This window comes from Onychomys torridus, chromosome 7, assembly GCF_903995425.1.
Source record: "Onychomys torridus chromosome 7, mOncTor1.1, whole genome shotgun sequence".
In the NCBI taxonomy this organism is placed as follows: domain Eukaryota; kingdom Metazoa; phylum Chordata; class Mammalia; order Rodentia; family Cricetidae; genus Onychomys; species Onychomys torridus.
In genome coordinates, this window is record NC_050449.1 from 92,591,075 (window position 1) to 92,604,111 (window position 13,037).

At 43.2% G+C, this 13,037-nt stretch overlaps 1 long non-coding RNA gene across 1 annotated transcript; it reads right to left on the reverse strand.

Moving 5' to 3' along the window:
- Positions 1-2,214: 2,214 nt before the first annotated feature.
- Positions 2,215-12,548, reverse strand: LOC118586975. The gene is made up of 5 exons (XR_004945417.1): positions 12,039-12,548; positions 8,175-8,330; positions 5,568-7,093; positions 4,109-4,282; positions 2,215-3,064 (listed from the first exon to the last, which is right to left on the reverse strand). It is a non-coding gene; the product is annotated as an uncharacterized LOC118586975 (long non-coding RNA).
- Positions 12,549-13,037: the final 489 nt, after the last annotated feature.

Sequence of the window (13,037 nt, forward strand, 5' to 3'; positions counted from 1 at the left end):
TTATTTCAGGTAGAGGAGAAAAGAGATGGAAAGGGAACAGTAAGGGAGGGGATGAGAATGAAAGACATCAGAAATAAGAGGCTGAGGACACTTTCCTGAACATATGAGATGAAATATAGAGCAATCTAGATCTGCCCCATGCTGTTTCAAATGCAGGATTGACCTTTGTGGACATTGGTGGAGAGCTAGGCAGTAAACTCCGGTTCAGTTGAAGTCTGACACACCCATCTGCCCTGATCTTTATCACAGCTCCAGAAAGTGAGCAGAGGCTTCTGTGTAGACACCTACGTGGTTCCTCCTCCTCCTCCTCTTTCTTCTTCTTCTTTTTGGTTTTTGGAGTTTCTCTGTGTAGCCTTGACTGTCCTGGAACTCACTCTGTAGACCAGGCTGGCCTCAAAAACTCACAGAGATCCACCTGCCTCTGCCTCCCAAGAGCTGGGATTAAAGGTGTGTGCCACCACCGCCTGGCCCACATTTCTTTCTCTCAGGGGATAGGGACAGGCTTTTAGTCCTTACAAGAAGGGTTATTAAAGAGAAAATTTGCAAGTTGTTTGTAAAAGATAGTTTTATCCTAAGAAAAGCAATTTTACTACCTCCAGATATTGTGTGTCAATTCAAGCATTTCCCCCTATGTACTTTTGGATTTTCTTACATTCTCAATCCTGCATCCTCTATCACCAACTCTAAATCCAGCTTTCAATGGGAGACATCTTTTTCTACAACAGTCAAAAAGGATGTTAGTTCTCACAGTAGAAACTGATACCATTATTTTAAAAGGCAGACCACAGAGCCATAATGTTATATCTGGTGCTCACTTTTCCATTGAACCATTTTTATCAGGGTGACTCAAGTCTCAGAGCTCACCAATTCTCACACCATACAAGGTCACAACATTTCTGTTCTCCTGGCAACATCCTTCTATTTAGTCCATTGTATTAATCTTATTAATTTAATTTTCCAACTCTCATGTAAGTCTTGGTTTATTTAAGAGCTCAGAGATGTGTAAGTAGGCACTATAAATTGTTTACTTCAGGCATTCTTGACATCTTCAAATACCTGGGCATCCTATCCACCTAGAATCCAAAGAACAGAAGAAACAAAACCTCCTTTGTGCTTGGAGTTAAGAAAACCGCAACTCCACTTGGCGATGAATTCAGCATTCAATATGACCACTAGGTGGCAGCGTTTCCCCGGGATGCTAATGGCGCCCTGCTCTTTCCTGGGCAGCTTGGGGCAGAGTGAAGGAAGCATTTTAAATACTGATTAACAGTCAAAAAGACAAGAAGCCCTGGAGTGAGGAGGGCTGTGAACGAAATTCAGAAATGTTGGGAAGCAAAAATCTGCATCTGATTTCAAGAGCCAGGTTTGCAGAGACACTAAAACTGTATGTATTCAGGGGCTGGTCAGGTCTGAAGAAGGGGGGCCCTTTTCATTTTTAATTAAGTTTTTTTATGGCTTGTCTTCTTATCATTTACTAAGAAATAGAGCTGAGATCAAGGATTTCTTTTAAGAAGAAAGCTTCCAGATGAACCCATGTATACCCAGGGAGTACTTTCTGAGTCAAAAGACTTGATGATTAGAAGATAATTTTTTTAAAAAGACTAAATTAACACACACACACACACACACACACACACACACTTATCTGAACATATCTCTTTCTTTCTTTATGTTTTAATATGCTTTGGTATGCTATTAGATGTTAGCATCACTTACAGTACCACTGGAGACAGCCATTTCTTTTCTGGTGTGTGTGTGTGTGTGTGTGTGTGTGTGTGTGTGTGTGTGTGTGTGTGTGTAATTGAATCCTGGGCATTACATATGCTGGGCTAGCACTCAGCCACTGAATTACAGACACAGCTCTTTAATGCCATCTCAATATCCTTAGTCTCTATGATCTGGATGTAGTTTTTCAGTACTTGGGAGGTGTGTGTGTGTGTGTGTGTGTGTGTGTGTGTGTGTGTGTGTGTGTGTGTGTGTGTGTGTGTGTGTGTGTGTGTGTGTGTGTTTGTGTGTGTGTGTGTTCTTTGTTTTCAAACTTGAAGATAGTTCTTGGTCTTTTTGGATCCTCCTAGTCCTCTAGTGTCCCTACACCTGGTACCTTCAGATAGGTTTCTGCAGTCCCAAATCAGACCATATTGGTTGTATTTCCCACAACAGGAGCCCTGGTTTTCTTAGGGTCATAGTCTCCTTGATTAAGACAGATGTATTACCAGGGAAAACCAGAAACATCACATCACACTTTGACAGGGCTGCTTGGCTCAGGTGATGCTTAAGCCCAGGCCTAGAATCGGAAAGTCGAAGGAAAACACCAACAAAGTTCTTAAAATTACGTAACATTAGACTAAACAAATTAAAGATAACAGCATTTATTGGAATATCAATCGGGATACTCCCTTTAAAAAAACGTTGAAAACAAAATGTGAAGGACTCTAAAACCCGCCCAGGCTTTGCATTGTTGAGAATATTAGTGAGAACTGATGTGGAGAACAGTTGAGCAAGGAAGGGCCATGCACAAACATCCACCAGAGTCCTCTCACTTGGACCAGTCCTTCAAATAAAGGAATACATCAGGTACCCCTCTCTATGAAAGAGAGCCATGTGCAATAGTGTTTGAGTGTTACCTATAACTCTGAAGAGATGGAAAAGAAGCCAAATATTTTAGTCATTATTAAATAAAAGTATATCTAGCTGCTAGGTGAAACATCAAACAGCATGAAGCGTAAACAGCATTGAGTAACTCTCACTATGTGGCTTGGTGAAAACAGTGGTCTCTGTGTGTGTGACGGGGGCAGTCCCTGTGCTGCTGGGCCAGAGCTACTCCAATCTTAGCTACAGGGCTTCTCTCAAGCTGGGGTGAGTGCCCAGTGTGACCAGTGGTATCAGCAAATTTGGTACAGTTGTCTTTGAGGAGAGTCCGGTGTCCAGCATCTTGTCTGCCCAGGCAGTGTGCTTTTGCATCCCTGTAGAATTGATTCCCCATGTTGGATCTCTGTAACTGTGTGTATGACTTCCGGATGGTAGACCACATAGTCTGTCAAGTCTCCATGTCCTTGAGTGCAATCTGAAAGATGGGAACAAAGAGCCAGGCTGCACCCTCTGGCCGTCTCCCCTTGCCTGGTACTCATGTAAATTAGTGGACTGAAAGAGGCTGTCTGTGATAAAATGAATATCAACTCTTCCCTTTCCAGATTCAACTGCATGGATCAGAAGGATGAACTCTGACTTCCCCATGACTGGCCCTTCCCCTCTGTGCCACCAACCATCTCCTCATCTCTTCCCTTTGCCGTCTATATAGACAGCAGTTGGTTTTTCTATCAGTGCAAATCGTACACAATTAATGAGACAAATTGATTGAAATATAAACCATATTGTATATTCCAATGATGAATATTAATGGTTTATGAAGAGAGTTTATATTTCTCTGGAGTTTTTTTTTGGGAGGGGGTAGTGGGGCAGGGAGTAGGTTGGGTTGTGGGGAGGTCAGGTCTTCTAGCTGGAAACCTACCTAGCTGATAGTTAATTGCATATTGATTTCTGCGCAGATACAGTTTAATGTAAGCCGATAAAGTTCCCGATTCTTACCCAGACATCGTCACCAGAGTCAAATGAGAGTGTGGGAAGGTGAGAGAAGTGGTCCTGACTCAGCAAGCTCCCTGGGTGTCCGGTTTTCACCTTGAGACCCAGCTTGATTTACTAGTAGAACTGGCGTCCCCACTACTACTTCCTCGGAGCGAAGAAAGATTCTAGCCAATTGTGGTTGCCAACCAACACCACCCAAAGAAGCTTTTCTTGTGAACTGATTCCTCTACCAGTTGGACTAAATATCATACATTACCTCGAGAAGATTAATTCTATGTTTGTAACTGACTTGGATAAAAAGGAGAATACTGGCGAGTTCTTAGAATAATTCTAAATGCCACCTAGCTTCTATCCAGAGCCCTCTCCTTCCCTTTAACGTAAGAGAGACCTGCATCCTGAATTGTGCTTTTGATGCTAATCATGTTTAATATTTGCCAGCTCCGAGGTTGAGTAGAAAAGTGATGGAGCACAGGCTGTGAATGCAGAGTTATTTCAATTAAAAGCCATCAAGGTCCCTGTCATTTACCTGTGTATGCTTTGCTCACAGGAGAGGGCAGGAAGGAGGCTAGAAATGGAGGCAGCAGACAGGTGAGTATTAGGTGGATCATGAAAAGGTCACCTTCCAGGACTACTACAACGTGTCATCCCCAAGAGAGTCAGGTCTCAAGTAGCAGCCAACTCCCAGGGTTGGAACCAGCATCTAGAAACGAGGAGAATTAAAAACAAAACCAAACACAGGCATTGCTTTCCAAGATTAACTTCCTTTCATTTTTGCAATGGTTCTATACATGAATGGGCTACATCCTGCCCTGGCAGCCAAAGTAATTTCCATCTTAGATTGTGCTCAGGGTCAATGAATTGGAACCCAAGCCTTCTGAGTTTAAAGTGCTAAGACACCTATTGGAGAGCCTGGACTGAGGGACTATGTGGACCAGCAATCCACCACTGTGTTGAGAGCATTCCAAAGTCAAGAATGTAATCATCCTCTAGAAGGTCCTGGAAGATTCCAAAAGGCTGATTTCTTATTATCAAACTCAGAACATAAAAGTCATGAGCATTTAAAAAAATAGAAAGAAGGAAAAGGAAAGTTAACTCAAAGGAGTAAACCCCCCCCCCCCCCCCCACACACAAAACACTACTCAGGAAAATTCAATGCAGAATGTGTCTTTGTGCCAACCAGATAATTAGCAAATAAATGGTTTGTGCATGACCTCCATTCATGAACACTGCAGAGACTGACTCCAGGACCCTCTGCCATCTCCTCCCATTGACAAATAGACAGAACCATGTTTCAGTACCTAGCTCAGAGAAACACACGAGAGAAAGGGCTCCATGATGCATTCCTATCAAATTAATTGTGTTTCAGAAATTACATCTAGAATAGGTGGATGGATGGTCTACATTATCTAAATTAGGAGGATTTTTTATATTACAAATTATGGAGAACACTAAAAACAGCAGACAAACACAAATATTCATCACTAGAGATTTTATGCAAGTTAACATTTTTGTCAATTAAAATTTACATTCATTCATTCATTCATTCATTCATTCATTTATTGTATGGGGGCTCAAGTGCCACAGTGCACATATGGAAATCAGAAAACAACTTGGAGGAGTTGTTTCCTTCTACGATGTTGGTTCCAGGGATCGAACTCAGGTCCTCAGGCTCAATGGCAAGTAAGTGCCTTTACCTACTGAGCCATTTTGCTGGCCCATATTGTCAAATTTTTAAGACATAAAAAATTTAAATTAATTTAAAATCCACAACTTCCCTCTTTCTGGTGTCATTCTCTTTCTCCCTCTTGAGTAAAATCAAGGCATGAGTTTGATGTGTGCTGGTCAATGCATCTCTCTCTCTGTCTCTGTCTGTCTGTCTGTCTGTCTGTCTCTCTCTCTCTCTCTGTGTGTGTGTGTGTGTGTGTGTGTGTGTGTGTGTATTATATATTTGGGGGGGTTATGGAATTAGGTAGGTGCTCTGATACCTCATAGAAAGTTCTCTTGCTTGAATTACTTCTCAATGTCCTTTTTGATCTCTGCTCACAGACGTTATTCATCTTTTTCTCCTGTTTGATACTGATGTGCAACCACAGCCTTCATGAGCTGCGTCACAGTCCATCTGTTCCCCCATCCCTGGATATCCGATTATTTCACTTTTTACAGTTGTGCTCACACAAGCAATCTTGTCCATGTTTCCTTGAGCCACACAGGGCTGACGATGGGCTTTGCAGGCCCGGTAGGACGTGAAGCTTGGGGAGTATCACCTCGATGCCACCAGAAGAAAGGCGCCATGGAAGGGACTGGACTTTAAGGTGTCCCTCTCTTGACTGGCCATAGTGTTTTATGTTTCCTAATACTGCTCTAAGAAAAGTTAAAGATGAAATTGTTGGGACTTTCGCCTTGACCCTGTGCAGTATCTATTTTAAATACAGACAGACGCGGATTTAACTGCTGCACAGAATCCCTGAGACTGCCCTGCCCCTCATAGCTTCCGTGAATGCCCGCCACACAGTGGGGAAGTGGAAACCTCTTCATGGCCAGTGTGTCTCCACCTTGCTCACCAAGGAGAGCAAAAACTGAAAACGCAATGAGTCAGGCTTGTCTGTGTGTCCTTTACCTTCTCAGCCATCCTCTTCAGCTTCCTTGCTGATGAGTGCAGGCATGCAGCAGAAGCAGAAAGGCCACAACACAACTTCTGAGTTGTCCAGGGGTTCTCTCTCTCTCTCTCTCTCTCTCTCTCTCTTTCCCTCTCTCTCTCATCTGTACTTGACTCATGTTCTATTTCAAATGGAAATTGTGGCTTCTCAGTGGGGCCGACTACCCAGCTGCTCATTGGAAGATTGAACTTTTCTTGTATTTCCATGGGAATTCTCACAGAGTGTCCTGCATGCTGAATGCGTCCTGGACAGCAATCTGTGGTGGACCTCTCAAATGTGCTCTACAGCCCTGTCTAGTTAAAAAATACAATTATTGTGAACTTCAAGGCAGAGAAAGGAGGATAATGTTTAGTCAAGCACAGAGCCCTTCTGAGGGCACAGCTCCTCGATAGGGCAGATGCTCACGGGGCTGACCAGGCACCACACGGGAGTTTCTTGGATATCTGTGCAGAGGTGGTCAGATTCTGAGTGGGTATGCACATGCTGTTACCAACATGGTCCCATAATGGCCGAACAAGTCCACACTCACACCAGTATGCCAATGTCTCCTTAGTCACACACTCTTGCTCCCAGTAGGCAATGGTATTTAATTCAACTTTCGCCAGTCATGCTGTTTGGGTTGTTACTTCCCTGTGGGACCCGAACAGCTTTTCATTTTGTTTATTCTGAGGGTGTGGGATTCTCTCCCCTGTTTTGTCTAGTGAGCTTTCTGTCTCTGGGCATTGATTTGTGGAAGTCTTGCTGACTTGTTTCTTAAGGACGGTTTCGATCCCAATCACATGTACTGTGTATCTCTCCAGTGTCTCGTCTGGACAATGGGTTGGACTTTAACTTGGAAAGTTCAGGTTTCTGTTCTGCATTAAAAAAAAAAAAATTAAACCTAATGGCATCTGAGTTTATTCATCTTTCCTTAATTATGTTTATATTTTTGTCTTCTCTGCTCTAAGATAATGAATATCCACTTTTAAAAAAAGTTTTAGGTATATTAAAAATATTCTTGTTTTCTTTTAAGCTTAAGACCCTTATGCCATCTGGTGTGTGTCTTTCTCTGTATGAGGTCAGGTAGGAATTTAGTTTTTCATCCATTTGCTATGGAAAACCAGTTTCCCTGGCCCACTTATTAAAAAGCCTCTCTCTGTCCCAATGACATTCACTGGTCTGTTTCTCAGCTCCTGGGACTAGTTCACTAATCTAACTATATTTCCTCCTTATTTAGCAGTGCTTTTAAAGACTCACATTTTCTAATCATTGAAAACTCCAGGAACAAGAACATGAAAACAAACATGTTTTCTTACTCTCCTGGGATGAGTTAAGAAATTCTTCAACCTACATAGCATGAAAACACAATGGCTTTGAAATCAGACTTGGGTTCTTAACCCAGGCTTGTCATTTTCTAGCTGTTTGAACTTGGGACATGTTTCTTAACCTCTGAGGGTAGACTCTCTAATCTGTAAAATGGGGATAATAAGATCTACGACCTAAAGCTATTGAGAGGATTAAGAGAATCAAATGCCCAGGACTACCTAAACACTCAGGAAATATGACTTTTCTCCCCCTTCCCTGGCCTTGAAAAAAGCCATGTGTTTCTCAGTTATTCTATTCACTTGTGGACTCTACAAAGGACAGGCAGGGCTTGCCTAAAGGCAAAACAAACTATCTCCCAGGCTAAGGATCTGGTTCACTCACTCTTCTCAAACCCAAATCATAGCTGCAGCTTTGGGGAAAGCAGCACAGTGAGAATGTCTTCAGGATGCTCAGCAGCCAGGCCCAGTCTTTCTTGGCAATTAAACGACATAAACAGGTCATAATAAAACCAAGCCAATCAGCACTCCTTATGCAGCAAATTACTCCAACTTGAACCTCCTGACAGGTACTAAAAGGATCAAAAGAACTGAGAATCAATAGGATTAAGAGTTTGAAATTCTAACGTCTTACCTACAGTGAGTCAGGGGCCTCTACCTCTCTGGCAATATCATTTCCTCAGACAGTGAGAATTCTTCAAACTAATACACCTTGAAACCAGGGACTGAGGTGAGAACATGCTTGGAATTTCATCATGTCCTGGTAGAAACCTGAATTGAAGCGGCTGTTCTGGAAGATCAAAGCGGGAAATGTGCGTCAGGAGTAAGTACATGACTAATCTGGCTGCAGACAGAAAAGAGAGCTAATGGAGCTAATGAAGTGGAAGGCAAAAGTCTTCTCTGGAAGTGCCCACCACCAGGCACTCAATTTTGAAGACAAATAATCCACAGCTAGGCTGCAGGAAGTTGCCAGTGAGGGGTGTGTTCTGGGGCTTCATCTGGGGGGATGGAGAGGGCCCAGGAGGGAAAGTGGTGTATGCTGTTACAGCTGTAGAAGACAGTGGCCATGCTTCCTCAGGCCTCCACTGGGCCTTGGCATCTCCATTAAGAAGGAGCATCAATAAAGAGACAGAATTGTATGAGAAAGGTTTGAGGAGCAGACCTGAGTTCAAATCCTGATGTTAGGTCTTGACGTTACCACACACACAAGTTACTCATCATTTGAGCTTTGGTATCTTTGTTTGGTTGTTTTGTTTTGTTTTGTTTTTTAATCTGTTCCTTCCAGGGAAAGAATGACTTCAACCTTAAAATGTTTTTGTTTTTGTTTTGTTTTGTTTAGGAGTAAATGAAATGACATATTCCCTAGATGTCTCAATACAACAGGGTTCAATAAACGCATCTGTGAGGGTGTTTTGCACATGGGGGTGCTGATTGTCCTCAGATGCTGTTGCTTGAGGAGGAGCCCCAAGTTTCTTCTTACAGATGCTCCCCACTTTCTGTTTCCTGAGTCTTCGTGCCTACAGTGAGGTGGCCGTTTACCCCACGGAGCCTCCTCTCTTCTGCGCTCTTAACAAACACTCTCCTCTCATCTCTGCTACCACTGTGTGTGCAGCGTCACCTAGATACATAAGCCTCAGACTGACAGAGTGCCTCCCAAGAGACATCCGTGACTCAGAACACACCTAGTTGTCATATTCTAAATTGGTGTCTCCTTTGGAAGAGCTGATTCATAGGCTGAGGGAAGATCTGGGAATCTTTATTTAAGAAATATTTTTGAGGATACAGATGTAGCTTAGTAGAAGGAAGCTTGCCTAGTGTGCATGCAGTCCTAGGTTCAAGTCCCAAAAGACCAGAGGAGGAGGAAGAAGAGGAGAAAGAGGAAGAATAGGAAGAGGAGGAGGAGGTGTAGCTCTGTTTTGACTTACCAGTACAATTTGGCTTTGTTAACCCATCACCTGAGACCTTTGTTCAAACTTCAGAATGTTACCTCACTCCATACCTATTGAATCAAAAGCTTCCTTTTATATAGTTTATACATAAACTAGGGATAGCCAGTTAAATTTGAAGTCCAGAGAAGGCATATGTTCATTTAGGCAGTCCCATGAATTCACCCATATTTTATTTGTAAATCTGGCAACCTTGTCTTCTGATGATGTTGTGTCTACTGAGGCTGGAGAAGCTCTGGGCTAGATCAGTAGATTTCAAATTTTGCTGTTTCAGAATCACCTAGAAGCTCATTGCTGGGCCCTGCCCTCAGGGTTTCTGGTTGATTTTGTCCAGGCAGGCAGTGGCCTGAAATTTGTATTCCTAACATGTTCATAGTTCTGTTCATGTACACACACAGTCTAAGGCCCAGGGCTCACATATGATGACTAGATTCCCAGATCTACCATAATCATCCACTGTCCCCGGATCTCGACAAGATAAGGGCTCTAAGTTTCCTCCAGCATTCCTATATATGGGTAAAAGTGAGAGAATGACAGTCTCTGACTGTAAGCCAAACCATCCTGACACTGTTTAGGACAAGGTCTGGGCAGACAAGTGTGGCTGCCCATGCAGAACACCAGCAACTCACCTGCTCTGTTTCCTGGTTACAGGCTACAGTCCCAAGAGCCTATGGGGTTTACATGGGAGGCTAGAAATAGATAAATTCAAAGCAGGAGCCAACCCCTAATGGGACTGAGAGAATAGGGGCAGAGTCTAAGGTTAGATTTGGGATGGGGACAAAATAGTCAGAGAAGACAATCTAGTTGCTACTGGTGGTGAGTGCCTGAGGCAGGGATTGGGGGGTGGAGTTGGAGATGAAAGTATGAGGAAGTGAGGGGTGAGTGTGGGGAGTGGGAGGGTGGGGGAGGTGGTAGGGTGGGGGGTTGCATCAGGGGAACCTCCTCAGGAGGTCTGGATGGCCGGAGCTAATGTAGTCAGTAGAAGTGACAGAGGGGACATTAGCTCTCAGAAGCCCAGATCTAGATTCAAATCTCGGTTCTGCCCTGTGACTGTGTTCTAGGACCTCATACTGTATTCCTCAAATGAGCAATAGGGAAACAGCATCTTCCTCGGTGACAGGATGGGAAGGAGAGTAGAGACAAGGCATGCGCATGCGCGGAATTCGTGGTCCCTTTGGAAGGTGCTCAGTAAGCAGTTGCTATTGGAGGTGCAAGAGGTTTAACTTCTGATTTAGTGGCTTTTTTTTTTTAACATGAATTTAATTTCATAAGCCAATAGGCTCAGAGAAAATGTTGTCAGCACTCTGTGGTGGTAGAATGCTCTTATAAAGCATAGATTTGAGTTAGGCATAATGTTTCCATCCCAAAGTTGAGTTCCTTCTGGTCAACTCCTCCTCCCATTTCTAACAACTCAGAAGTAATAAAGGGGCCCAAAGAAGAGTTGGATCCTGGACAAATACAGAACAAGACCCTGCCTCTCCATCAGTATTACTGAAAGATCAAATGTTAGCTGGACATCAGCTCTGTACCAGATATGCAGCAGATGGCAGGAAGAGTGAGATTGTTTAACGGCATAGCCCAAGTCTTCACAAATGCGTTTCTATGCTTTATTTTACAGTATTTGTCTTCTTTTAAAATGAGAATGCAATACCCCCCCCCTCTCTCTCTCTCTGTGTGTGTGTGTGTGTGTGTGTGTGTGTGTGTGTGTGTGTGTACACTGCTATGGGTTTTAGGATGTAGAGTTACACAACTGCTCCTCCAGCTAGGATGTGGAAATGTTCTATTGTATCAGTAATTTCCAGATGCTCCTCTTCTTATCAACCACACTTCCCCCCAGCCTCAGCTCCCAGCACGAGTGACCTGCTCTCTCTAGTTATACCTTCATCTTGAGAATGTTGTATAATGAAAGAAATCATATGCAGTGATAAAGTGGTTTTGCCTTGTTTTGTGTGGCACCTATGAATGCTCAGTAATACAGTTAGCTGCACAAGGCACAAGAACCACATTGATCACAACAGTCAATGTGCAACAGGGATGGAGGAAAAATTCACAAGTGCTCATCTCGGATGAAGAGCTACAGACAATCAAAGGCTGTGAGTGAGGGAGAACCAGTCTGTTTGTTTGCTTGTTTGTTTGTTTTGTTTGGTCGGGGATGAGAGCTCAGGTGGTAAGCCCCTAAACACATGTAAACAAGGACAACAGCAGTTGGACCTAGTAGGTTGTCTACACATCAAAAATAATTATAGAAGAAGGAGTCTTAAATGCAAGAGGGAATGGTGATGAGGACCCTGGAGAAGTTGTAAGGGTGAGAGGAGGGTGTGGAAATGGTGTAAACACAGTGCACTCACCTATGATGTCATCAAATAAGTTTAAAGAAAAACAACAAAAACTTTAGAGTAAAAAGAAAGCTCAAAGTGGAACAGTAAAAAGATTCATCTGTTAATTTAATCTTTGTTTCTATTTTCATGCTCCGCGCTGCCTTGCCCACCCTCCCCATTCTTCACATACTTACTCACTCCAGGAAGACTTTGTATGTTGCCTCCAAAACTCACCATCATCTCCCTCTGGTCCTTCCATTTCCACACTCAGAACTTCTTCAGGAAGTCAGTTCTTTGCATGAACTAAGCATCCTGCCTCAGGGTGCAGCTAAGCTGTCTGAAGATGCCAAGATCTCAGTATCAACCAGGGCCTGTTGGGATGATGGCAGGGTCTTTCGTTAGCCTCCTGGGTCCTCAACTTTCTCAGGGTAGACTAGCATCTACCCCCAAGGAGCTGGAGTAGAGAAAATGAATGACTGTGAAGCCCCGGAACAGGAAATCGGAAGACAGACACTCGTTATTCTGAGTGCTGATGGGCCTCCAATGTGTTCATGTAAAAAAGCAAAACCACTCACTATCAGAAAAATATCCAAAGTGATAAGCTAAAAACTCCATGTTTTTACCCAGTGTTCTGGCAGTCAGCTGAAGGCAGCTCCCATGGGAACAAGTACCAAGACCATACTCTACCACAGTTACCTGTGTGACCGTGGCAGTGGCCATATGCTTCCCTAGTCCTTCATTTTCTTTTTCTTTCTTTCTTTCTTTCTTTCTTTCTTTCTTTCTTTCTTTCTTTCTTTTTTTTTTTTTTTTTTAGCTGAGGATCGAACCCGGGCCTTGCGCTTGTCAGGCAAGCGCTCTACCACTGAGCTAAATCCCCAACCCCCCCTTCATTTTCTTTTAATCTGAAAATGTGAGGCTGACCTCACAGCTCTCAATGGTTTCTTTAAGCTCTCAATGACTGAAACCCAGACCACAATTTTAAGTGGTCTTTACAGTAAGTTCTTACAAGCTCTTTCCTTAGCTTATTAGATCAAAACTGGGCTTGCCAACCCTGATGGTGGAGACCAACCCCTCATCTTTGGTTCATTATTCTGACTTGTAGATGGAGCTAGACAGAAATGAGGAGGGCTCATAAAATGAATCAAAATAGTATAAACAATGCACAGGCAACTGAATTTAAAAACACACTAACTCTTCCTGATTAAATATCATAAGAAAGGAAATGGGGGGATC